Source organism: Canis aureus, chromosome 3, assembly GCF_053574225.1.
Source record: "Canis aureus isolate CA01 chromosome 3, VMU_Caureus_v.1.0, whole genome shotgun sequence".
NCBI lineage: Eukaryota > Metazoa > Chordata > Mammalia > Carnivora > Canidae > Canis > Canis aureus.
In genome coordinates this window covers 67,730,002-67,743,428 of record NC_135613.1, presented here as the reverse complement: position 1 = coordinate 67,743,428, position 13,427 = coordinate 67,730,002, and the positions used below count along the sequence as shown (strand labels likewise).

General features: G+C 34.9%; 1 protein-coding gene across 1 annotated transcript in view; it reads right to left on the bottom strand.

Annotated features, from left to right (window-relative positions):
• SIK2 (salt inducible kinase 2) overlaps positions 1-13,427 on the bottom strand; it is a 126,104-nt gene that overhangs the window by 112,054 nt on the left and 623 nt on the right. The gene's annotated exons all lie outside the window — the stretch shown is intronic.

Below are 13,427 nucleotides of genomic sequence, written 5' to 3'. Positions count from 1 at the left end.
AAAGACGGTCTCTTCAACAAATGGTGTTGGGAAAACTGGACAGCCACATACAGAAGAATTAAACTGGACCACCTTCTTACACCATACACAAAAATAAATTCAAAATGGATGAAAGACCTAAATGTGAGACAGGAATCCATCAAAATCTAAAGAACTCAGGCAGCAACCTCTTCGACCTCAGCCACAGCAACTCCTTGCTAAACACATCTCCAAATGCAAGAGAAACAAAAGCAAAAATGAACTACTGAGACTTCATCAAGATTAAAAGCTTCTGCACAGCAAAGGAAACATTCAACAAAACTAACAGGCAACCTACAGAATGGGAGAAGATATTTGCAAATGTCTTGAAAGATAGAGGGCTAGTATCCAAGATCTATAAAGAACCTATTAAACTCAACACCTAAAGAACAAAAAATTCAGTCAAGAAATGGGCAGAAGATACGAAGAGACATTTATCCAAAGATGACAAATGGCCAACAGACACATGAAAAAATGCTCCACATCACTTGGCATTAGGGAAATACAAATCAAAACAACGAGATACCACCCTCGCACCAGTCAGAAGCAAAGATGTGGACAAAGAGGAACCCTCTGACACTGCTGGTGGGAATCTCAATCTCAGAACCCTGAGATCATGACCTGAACTGATCTTAAAGAGGCAGACACTTAACCGAGTTCCCCAGGCACCTCAAAATTGAGTATTCAACCTCAAAAATTCAAAAATATGTTGAATTAAAAACAATAAAATACCTAATAATGTCATTTAAGTTATATTAAGAAATATCATTTCCACTGATATTCACAAAGATTAAAAGGTAAACATCCTTGTGAGGTAAGGTTCAACAAGATGGCCACTTTTATACACTGCTGGTATGACAATAAAACAGGTTATAATTTTTCTGAAATGTAATTTGGCAATTTCTACCAAGAACCTTAAAAATCATCCATCCTGGGATGCCTGGCTGGCTTAGTCAGTAGAACATGTGACTCTTGATCTCGGGGTTGTGAGTTTGAACTCCACACTGGGTGCAGAGATTACTTAAAAATAAAAATCTCCAAAAAAATTAGGTTAAAACAAAAAGTTATCCATCCTGAGGGAGTTTGGGAAGATGGTAGAGTAGAAGGATCCTGAGCTTACCTTGTCCCATTTATATACCAAGATAACAGCCACATTAGTGCAACTAACTCTGAAAACAACCCAAAGACCAGCAGAAAAATCAATCAAATTCACAAAATAAAACGATGTAAAGAAGACCATGACATACATAAATTTTGTGTGCATGGAGGGTAAGGGGTAAAAATTTAGTGCTTCTAGAATGGGTTCAAACTTAAGTAACCATCAACTTACTATAGACTGCTATATGCAGGAGATGTTATATATGAATCTAATGGTAACCATAAATCAAAAACCTATAATGGGTACACAAGGAATAAGTAGAAAGGAATCCAAGCATAATATTAAAAAAAACTATAGGGAAGACAAGAAGAAAGGAAAAAAGAATAAAAACAATCGTAAAACAAGTAACAAAGGGCAGTAAGTACCTACCTATTGATAATTACTTTAAATGTAAACAGACTTACTCCAATCAAAAGACACAGAGTGACTGAAAAGGATAAAAAAGCAAGACCCATCTATATGCTGCTTACAAGAGACTCCCTTCAGACTTAGAAACACATCAGATTGAAAATGGAGTGATGGAAAAAACATTTAATATGCAAATGGAAGCAAAAAGATAGGGTAGCAATACTTATATTGGACAAAACAGACTTTACAATACAGATTAACAAGAGACAAAGAAGGTCACTACATAAAGAGAACAATCCAACAATAAGATACAACAGTAAATATTTATGCACCCAGCATGATAGCAGCCAAATACATAAAGCAACCATTAACAAACACAAAGGAAGAAATCAATAGTAATACAATAGTAAGAGATTTTCACACACACATCAATGGATAGATCATCCAAACAAAATCAACAAGGAACAGTGGGTTTAAATGACACTTTGGACCATATGGATCTAACAGATACATTCAGAACATTTAATCCCAAAACAGTGGAATACACATTCTTTTCAATTCCATATGGAACACTCTACAGAAGAGATCACGTGTTAAGCCACAAAACAAGTCTCAACAAATTAAGAAAGACTGAAATCATACCATGCATCCTTTCTGACCACAGCAGTATGAAACTAGAAATCATATGCAAGAAAAAAATCTGGAAAGAACACAAATACATAGAAGCTAAATAACATGCTACTGAACAATAAGTGGGTCCAACAATACATCAAAGAGGAAATTAAAAAAAAATAGAGACAAATGAAAATAAAACAACGGTCCAAAATCTTTCAGATGCAGGAAAAACTATTTTAAAAGGAAAAATTATAGCAATACAGGCCTACAACAAGAAGCATGAAAAATCTCAAACAACCTGACCTTATACCTAAAGGAGCCAGAAAAAGAACAAATAAAGGCAGAGGCCACAAGCAAAATAGTAGTAGTAGTAATAATAATAATAATAATAGTAGTAGTAAAGATTACAACATAAGTAAATGAAATAAAAACTATAAAAACAACAGAATAGATAAATGAAACTAGGAGCTGCTTCTTTGAAAATATCAACAAAACTGATAAACATTTAGCCAGGCTTAAAAAAAAAAAAAAAGAGATGACTCAAATAAAATCAGAATTGAAGGAGGAGAAATAACTATAAAAAGTTTTATGCCAACAAATTAAATAACCTAGAAGAAATGGTTAAATTCCTAGAAACATATAATCTTCCAAAGCTGAATCAAGAAAAAGTAGAATATTTAACAGAGTGATTACTACTAATGCAATTCAATCAGTAACAAAACAAAAACAAAAGCCTCCCAACAAACAAAAGTCCAGGACCAGATGGTTTCACAGGCCAATTCTATCAAACATGTAGAGAGTTAATACCTATTCTTTCTCAAACTATTCCAAAAAATAGAATAGGAAGGAAAACTTCCAAATTCATTCACAGAGACCAGCATTACCCCGATACCAATATCAGATAAGGACACTACAAGACAAAACAAAACAAGCAAAACACCCTACAAAAACTACCAATATCTCTGCTAAGCATAGATATAAAATACTCGATATATGAGCAAACCAAATCAAACAATACATTAAAAAAATCATTCACCATGATCAAGTGGGATTTATTCTAGGGATGTAAAGGTGGTTCAACATTCACCAATCAACATGATATATTAACAAAAAAAAATAGGTAAAACCATATGATCATCTCACTAATGTAGAAAAAGCATTGGTGAAGTACAACATCCATTCGTGATAAAAAAAAATAATCTCAACAAAATAGATTTAGAGGGAACTACTTCAACATAATAAAGGCCGTATATGACAAACCCACCACTAATACCATACCCAATGGTGAAAAACTAGGAGCTCTTCTTCCAAGATCAGTAACAGGACAAGCATGTCCACTCTTACTACTTTTATTCAACATAGTACTAGAAATTCTAGCCACAGAAATAAAAGGCATCAAATTGGTAAGGAAGAAGTCAAACTTTACTATTTGCAGATGATATACGTTATAAAGAAAACTACAAAGACTTCACAAAAAAAATATATATATATTAGAACTGATACATGAGTTCAGTAAAGTTACAGGATATGAAATTAATATACAGAAATCAATTGCATTTCTATACACTAATAAAAAAATAGCAGAAAGAGAAATTGGGAAAACAAACCCATTCACAACCATATCAAAAACAGGGTACCTAGGAATAAATTTAACCATGGAGGTGAAAGATCTATACTCCAAAAACTACAAAACACTGACAAAAGAAAAACTGAAGACAACATAAACAAATGAGAAGATATTCCATGTTCACAGATTAGAAGAATCAATATTGTTAAAATGTCTATACTACCCAAAGCAATCTACAGATTTAATGCAATCCCTATCAAAATACCACTAATATTTTTCCACAGAACTAGAACAAAAAATACTAAAATTTGTATGGAACTATAAAAGACCCTGAATAGTCAAAGCAATCTTAAAAAAGAAACAAACAAAAACAAAGTGGGAGATATCACAATCCCAGACTTCAAGATATACTACAAAAGCTGTAGTAATCAAAACAGTGTGATCTTAGAGTAATTATCATACTCTTGTATGGTCAACTACCCTACAACAAAGGAGGCAAGAATGTACAATAGTGAAAAGGTGGTCCTTTCAACAAATGGTGCTGGGAAAACTGGACAGCTATATGTAAAGGAATGAAACTGGATCACTTTCTAACACCATACAACAAAAAAACCCTCAAAATGGATATAAGACCTAAATGTGAGACCTGAAACCATAAAAAAATCAGAACAGAGCACAGGCAGTAATTTAATTTCTCTGACACTGGCCATACCAACATTTTTCTAGATAAGTCTCCTTTAGCAAGGGAAACAAAAGCAAAAATAAACTATTAGGACTACACCAAATAAAAAGCTTTTTGCACAGCAAAGGAAACCAACAAAAAACCAAAAAGGCAATCTACTGAATAGAAGAAGATATTTGCACATGATATATCTATGAAGAGGTTAATATCCAAAATATACAAAAAACTCATACAACAAAAAAACAAATCAAATGAAAAATGGGCAGAGGATCTGAATTGACCTTGTTCTAAAGATGACACCCAGATGGCCAAGAGATCCATGAAAAGATGCTCAACATTACTCATCATTACTGAAATGCAAACCAAAATCACAATGAGTTATCAACTTAAACCAGTCTTAACAACTAAGATCAAAAAGACATGTAACAGGGATCCCTAGGTGGCGCAGCGGTTTGGCACCTGCCTTTGGCCCAGGGCGCAATCCTGGAGACCCGAGATCGAGATCGAGTCCCACGTCGGGCTCCCGGTGCATGGAGCCTGCTTCTTTCTCTGCCTCTCTCTCTCTCTCTCTGTGTGTGTGTGTGACTATCATAAATCAATAATTAAAAAAAAAAAAGACAAGTAACAAGTATTGGTGAGGATCTGGAGAAGAAGGAACCTTCTTGCACTGTTGTTGGGAATATAAACTGGCAAGACCACTTGTGGAAAATAGTATAAAGGTTCCTCAAAAATTAAAAATAGAAATACCATATGATCCATTAATTCCACTAATGAGCATTCATTGAAAGAAAACAAAAACACTAATTCAAAAAAATATGTATGGAGTCATGTTTATTGCAGCATTATTTACAATAGCCGAGATATGGAAGCAGCCTAAGTGTCCATCAATACTGTGTATATGTGTGTGACACACATGCATGTACATGCACACACACACACACACACGCTGGAGTATTATGCAGCCATTAAAAAGGGTGAGATTAAGGGAAAAAGGGGGTGAGATCATGCCATTTCAGACATCGTGGCTGGACCTAGAAGATACTATGTTAAGTGAAATAAATCAAATTGAGAAGACAAATACCATATGACTCCATTCCTAAGTGGAATCTAAAACACACACACACAAATGAATAAACAAAAAACAGAATCAGACCTATAAATACAGAGAACAAATTGATAGTTGCCAGAAGAGAAGGAGGTGGGGCACTGGGTGAAGTAGAGAAGGAGATACAGGCATCCATTTCTGGAATGAGTAAGTCACAGAATAAAGGGCACAGTTTAACAAATATAGTCAATAATGCAGTAAAAGCAACATCACGGGACAATGTAACAGGACTGATAATGGTTACACTTGTGGTAAACACCGTATAATGTATATATAATTTTTGCAAATCACTAAGTTGTACACTTGAAAATAACGTAGAATTGTGTATCAATGATACTCAAATTAAAAAAATTAAAAACAAAAATAGAGCACACTGTGATGAGCACCGAGTAATGTATAGAATTGTTGAATCATTGTAGAACTTAAAGTAATATAACGCTGTCATCACTCATCTCACTTAGCCTGAGGAATCTATTTCTGAGAATTTTTTTTTAATTGAAGTTTGATTTGCCAACACATATAACACCCAGTACTCATCCCATCAAGTGCCCTTCTCCGTGCCCATCACCCAGTTACCTCATCTTCCCACCCACCTCCCCTTCCACTACCCTTTGTTTGTTTCCCAGAGTTAGGAGTCTCTCATGTTTTGTCACCCTAATTTTTCCAACTCATTTAAAATATTTTTTTAAACAAAGATTTTATTTTTTAGATTTTATTTATTTACCCAAGAGAGTGAGCCCATGAGTGGGGGAGGGGCAGAAGGAGAGGGAGAAGCAGACTCCGCTGAGCAGGGAGCCCAACCGTGAGGCTCGATCCCAGGACCCCGGTGTTACCACCCGAGCTGAAGGCAGTCACTTAACCAACTGAACCACCCAGGGGCTCCCCTGAGAAATTATTTAAAGGAAATCTGAAATGAGGGTTAAGACTTATTTGTAAATATATTCAATGAATATTATTTATAATATAAAAATAGAAACAAGTGGTAATTACATGAATTACAGTAAGCTTATGTTATGACTGTTACACAGCTATTAAAATAGTTTTTTCAAAAAAATAGTTTTTTCCTTTTTTAAAAAAATTATTTATTTATATATTCATGAGGTGGGGGGGCAAAGACATAGGAGAGAGAGAAGCAGCTCCATGCAGGGAGCCCAATATGGGACTCAATCCTGGGACTCCAGGATCATGCCCTGAGCTGAAGGCAGACAGACGCTTAACCACTGAGTCGCCCAGGTGTCCCTAGAATAGTTTTTCTTAATAATACAGAGGATTGCTTAAACGAAAATATTAAATTAAAAAAATCAGTGCTTAAGTGCAGTCTCAACACGAGGTAGGTATATAAGAAGACCAGGAAAAACTAGATACAACTATGACAAAAATGTAATCTGTGGGTGAAAAAAACTGTAGATTATTTTACTTTTCTGCTTTATAGGTTTCTGTGTAATTTTTCTTCAACAAGCATGAATTACTTTTCTAAAAGGAAAAACAAAAAATGAAGTTATTATATTTATCAAATATGCTAACTTCTCTATTTGTGAAATATTAGTCATTTTCATTTTATTTTCTAAACTTTCTATAAAATGGCTATATTTTCTAAAATTTAAATATTAATGAAGACTACTATAAAGGTTTCCAACAAAGTAAAACACAATACATGTAAAAGTAACAACATATAAAATGCAAATTTGTACCGAAGACAAGGGTTTAACTGTATGAGCAGAAGTGAAAGCTTATGATGACAGACAAAAGATACTTTTTCTCTTTTCAAAATGCAATTTAATGGTAATGTTATCCTGTCTTTTTGATAATTTAACAAAAGTTGTTTTTTACTTCTCATTAAAGAAATATTCATCTTATGCATTTAGAGAAACCACACATACAAAAGTAGCTTTGGGGGACTTTATAAGGAAGTTACACAATAAGAACAATATTTCTAGTAAAAAAAATCAGAAGGGATTAACATATGTTTGCCATCTCAGGTAACAGTTGTTTCAGTGCTATTTACCAGTAATATACTAATTGTACACAGTCTTTCTAGAGTACCAAAGAGCATTATTCTTATCATACAATTAGATCTTCAAGATTAAACACTAAATGTACTTTACAAGCTTATACATCAAAGCACGTACATTTTATTGACAAGTCAATGTGACTGAGTGGTTCTTCAAAGAAAGGGTTTCTGAAAGCAGGGAAAGTAAATAGTAAAACTAACATGGAGTTCTCTAGTTATCTTCTAAGTATAAATAAGTTAGAATCCAATTTAAAATGGATTGTTATTATTTATTAAAAAATAATTTATTTGAGTGAGAGACAGAGAGCATGAGCAAGGGAGGGAGGAGGCAGAGGTGAGGGAGAGAGAGAATCTTAAACAGACTCCCTGCTGAGGATAGAGTTTAATTTGGGGCTCAATCTCAGAACCCTGAGATCATGACCTGAACTGATCTTAAAGAGGCAGACACTTAACCGAGTTCCCCAGGCACCTCAAAATTGAATATAAGAATCTATATAATGCAATAAATTCTCAAATTATATACTTAATCTGACTTTTCCAATGGTGGGTAAGGAAAACAGACTGAAGAAAAGGTTAATGTCATTACATTTTTAGATCCATAGAAATTGAACCAAGGATTAAGACTATAAAAGAAATGATTTAAAAAACTCTATCTTTAAAATTATTTAAGCATATCATTAATGACAACCCAATTTAAAAAATGAGCCAAAGGACAAAAAAAGCAATTCACAAAAGAAATAGTCGTCTTATAAAACCATGCAATCAAAATAAAGAAAAATGTTAAATCAGAAATGTTAATTAAAATAAAAATTATTTTCCCCTATCAACTGGGAAAGATTTTAAAAATAATATTCCTGGTAAATTATTTCTTCCTGGTGAAAATTAACAGATACAACATTTCTAGAGGATAATTTGGCATCTCAGACAGTATGATGTAGATGTAGGGACATATTTATTGCTTGACCCAGGAATTCTATCGCCAGGGGATTACCCTGAGGGAATTACAGATAAGTGCACAAAGACACACACACACACACACACACACACACACACACAAGAACACCCTCTGAAACAGTGCCTTAGAAAGAGAAACAGCAAAATAGAGAAACGATCTAAATGTTCCATAGTAGGAAACTGATGAAATAAAATACAATCATATGATATGTAAGAATGCTATTTAACAATGCTCTAGACTTTTTTTGTTTGTTTGTTTGTTTTAACCCGGGGAAGTGTTAACACATTAAGTAAAAAAAATTAAGTATAGATGACATCAAATTCATTACTGACACATACAATAAATGTGAATAACTAAGAGGCTATGAACCAAATGTTAAATAGTGGTGATATCTTGGTCTGAATGGTAGCATTAAGGATATTTATTTTCTTGAGTTTTTCAACAATATCTACAATGAACATGAATATTTTTTTTAACTGGGGGGGCGACTCATAAATACTATGTTTATCTTAGAGAAGACTTAAATTTTAGCATCATTTTTCAGTCTAATTCCTCCATCATTTATCACTTTAACTGTTTAAAGTATTTTAAAAATATATTTGAAATGAAGAGTTTCTGATGAAATCCCCAAATATAGCTGCCTCTCGTTCTTCTAATAATCTCAAACTGGATATAGGGACTGTTTCTCCTTGAAGGTTGAGAAACCATTCCCCATAAGTGTTCTGTATAAAGGCATATTAATACATTAAAAACATTTTTTTTCAAAAATACAGAGGTAGAAGAAGAGGTCCTAGGTATACTATATAGAAAAGAATGGCATATTCATGAATTTGTGGAATCCATTTGGCTCTAAGAAGTTGACTCTATCATCAGCACTGGCCCATAAGTCAAATGTCAGCATACGAATCCAGGAATGGAAGCCAGTTTCAGTTATTTCCAAATAAATGTTTTTCTTAATTGCCAGATATTCAGAATTTCCCAGTGGAATTAAAATCAGAACGCATTAAACTCTGTTAAAGTTAAAAATTTCTACAGAATATAAAGATTTACACAACTCTTATTTTGGATGTTTGTCCCCAACCACTCCCCAAAAAGAACAGATCCTTTTGAGCAATATTTAGCAGAATAATATGACAAACATTACTTGTCTGGAGTGCCAAGAAACTAGACAACAGTTTCTCATACAGCACATATATTTCAGGACAAATACAATTTTCATTTCAACACACTATAAAGACCATACACAGACCCAGATACAAATAATAGCGCTTAAGTTATCTGGTAACCAGTCCTTCTGTTGTACATAGTATAGCTGCTTCTTAAAATATGGAATATTTCAGAGCATAAGATTAATACCAAGACTAGTGAGGAGTCCTAAAATTTTAAAGGAAGATATAAAATTCAAATGTATTAAAAAATAAGTTCTCTTCTTCAAGAAACACTGTAATCAGGGTATAAATTCTTTTTTTGTTGTTTCTACACTTGCTCTAAAATGCAATTTTGATACTTTATTTGGAAAGCTTTAAAAATACTTACATTTTAAGGTAGCAAAGAATTATGCCTAAAATTAAAAGCCCCAAAATACACACAGAAAGCTTTTCAGTGAACAAAAGCAGTTTTCAGAATGTTCTTGCTACCAGTTTTTGCATCCAGGTAATTTCCTTTCTAGGAATTTGCCTCTGAATTCCACTCCTCCTTTCTGACCCCTCCCCCAGAAAAAACTGCAGACATAGAGTTACATATGCAAATGTTATTCACCCAAATTATTTACCATAAGTGAAAACTGGAAATGTTCAATAATATGAAAACTGTTCAATAAGACAGAATTCATCTACAAGGTAGAACACTATGCAGCTATTAAAAAGTTTATAAAGTTGTATGTAATACAACTGCTTTATACAGCATGTAAAATATGCTATAAAGTGGAAAAAAGCATGCAATTTATATAAGCGTATGTGGTATGTGATCTCATCTATGGAAAAAAATATTTTTTAAAAAAAGACTAGAGGGAAATATGCCATGAGAATGATTTACTCTGGTGGAGGAATTGCACATGTACTTTTTGTGCACTGTATATTCTTCTTTATGTTTTCTACAGTAAGACTATTTCTTTAATAGAAAACAAAAGCAACTCAAGGGCACAAATGGCTTTTTTGGAATTTTATTTGACAAATCCAACAAAAAACTAGCCATACAATTAGAAGGAAAAAATTCTTTGCTAGCACTGTTTTAATAAAACACTACTCAAGGACACTCACAGCATAGCAAAATAGCAACCACTATTGCCTAAAATAGTTTAACAGTCTAAATGCTATTATTCTTTTCCCATTATGCTAATTTTATAAAATTAGCTACTCTAATTCATAAACCAGAAACCAACACTACAAAGCTTTTCTGAAGTATTATATTAGGAAGCTGGATTCTTCCACCACCTGCCTTCCCTTTTGTGTGCAAAATTTACATAGAGATCCAACATGAGAATACAGCTTCAGATGATGATGTAATTATACTTCTTAAACAATCAATGGTAAGCTATTTGATAGATTAGACCAAAATGAAGATCTCTTTTTGTGTACTGATTTTTCTTTTCCTAAAAGGCAAACAGTCTTGGATCTCCCAAGCTCTGTAGAAAATACATCATTCTTCAGGGATTGGGAAGAAGAGACAGAGAGAGCCAAGTAAAAATAACAAGGTCCAATTGTTTACCACACAGACATTTATACTAAGCCCTAAAATTTGCGTTGGGTTCAAACATAGGGGGAAAAAAAGCCCTCTAAGTTTTAAAACACAAACTTATATTGATCTTAAACCATACTATAGTATATTGAAGAAATTTCTATAAAAAGTATAATCATGGTATTTGGCTGATACTGCTCTTTATGCCACTTGAATTGTTTTCACTCTAATTACTGTAGTACGTTCAGCAATGAGAACCTAAAATAATGGTAAATAAAACTTTAAGGTTTCCATTAGCCATCTTAATTATATAGTATTTGAGGCAGTTGTATTTATTGAAGACAGAAATATTTAACCAGTCAATGAGTGAAGATAACACTGCTTTAAAAATCCTCATTAATAGTGTAAGAAACGAATGTATCGGTGCCATTGCTAAACAATTCTTAATGCAAATTACCACAAAAGTTTACAGGGCAACTTTGCAAAACTTGAGATCTACGAGAACTTTTCTCTTCATTAGTTTCCCTATTTCCCTCATTCCCTCTCTTTAAAATCTAAACTTTAAAATTTCCATTCACAACCAAATTACCAGAAACATTCACCCATCTCAAATTCACATTATTTCTTTCACATGTTTTCTTTTGAAAAGCAAAGGGAGACAGGTTCTATGGACTAGAAATTTAGCTTTTAAAGTAAATCATTTTACACATATATACCGGGATCTGAGCCATCTTTCACGATCTGACCCGTGCCTTCAATATTACAAATGCATTGATCTCAGGATCTGATAGCCAAACCACGGCACTACTCCGCAGCGCCCCCTAGCTCCACCAGATATATCAGTTTAAAAGGGACTGGGTTTGAACTGTCAACCTCAAGAGAAAGTGTCACTCATTTCCAGCTCCACCTAAACAGCTTTAAATAGATAACTTATTATCTATATTTGACCTAATAAGGAACAGCCGAGTTAATTAAATCTCGCGACCAATACAGATAAAAGCCGATGAGGAAAAAAAATTATGAACTAATGGGTTTGGAATTCACCCACATAAAAATGTTCCAAAGTTCTGTAGAAGCTTTCTTTAGTGCACAATTTGCTTGATTTTTAGAATCATTAAGCAAGGACTCATAAAAATACACATTAAAAATGCCTTCTTTGAATGTAATTTATGGGGAAATAGCATGGCATTAGGCCATGGTTCTTTAGAGAGATGGAATCAATTCCTTCATTTTTAGAAATGCTGGGATCAAGATTCAGTGATCTCACTACAGTCACATTATTTATCATCACGAACTTAGTATAATTAGTAAGAATGGTAAAATTCGTGAGAGAAAATTTGTGACCTTGGTCCTGATGGTATATAAAAGAAGTCGGATTTGAAATACCTCACCGTGGGGGGTGGGGGGGGGCGGGCAAAAAGTGAAGATGACACAGTAACCTACGCCCCTGCTTTTTGGAAATGGATTCCTTCACATTAAGCAAAACTTTCAAGAACCACAGCAGCAAAAATCACTGAAGTTTCCAAATGTCCTTCACCTCCCACAGCCATTCTGAAAATCCATTTCGTAGGTTAGTGCATATTCAAACTGTAGCACATTCGCACGAATAAGGGGAAAAACTGAGTAGGATGAAAACTGGGGGAAAGGGAAGAAAGAGGAGAGAGAGAGAGAGAGAGAGAAAACAACAACCCGAAAAGGGACGAAACTCCAGAACAACTACACTAAGGCAGGGTAGAGTACATCAAAAACACAAGGTTTTATTCTAAAGAATGGTTTTGTTTCTACTGTTTTCCTGAAGTATTTAATTTGCACGTCTTAAAATAGAGACCCTGAGGAGAGCAGCTTGAGGCAGTGAAAGGAAGGGGGGCGGGTTAGGTAAGAAGGGAGACTGGGGAGGAAATCTGTACGGTGCATCAGAATGTGCCGCGGAGTGGGGGCTGCCGGATTCAGCGCCAGGAAGCAGCTTGAGGGCTCTAGGAGTAGAGACGCAGGATCGAGGTGGCTTAGGGAACGCGTGTGCGCCGCCAGGACGCGCACCTGGTAGGGGCGACCCGGGCGGAGCGAGACCCAGCCGCCCGCTGTGCCAACGCAGAGATGACCATCCTAACCCGTTCTATTGTCTGGAGTATTAGATGGAAAAGCCTCAGGCGCGGGATCAAGCCCGCCTGACACCCACTCCGAGACGCTGTCGGGCAAAAGGAAGGAGAGGAGATGGACAATGGCCGTCCGGGCATTCCCGGCCACCGGGGCCCCTTCCCCGCGGGGCCCGGGAGAGGCGCCGCGCTCACGGG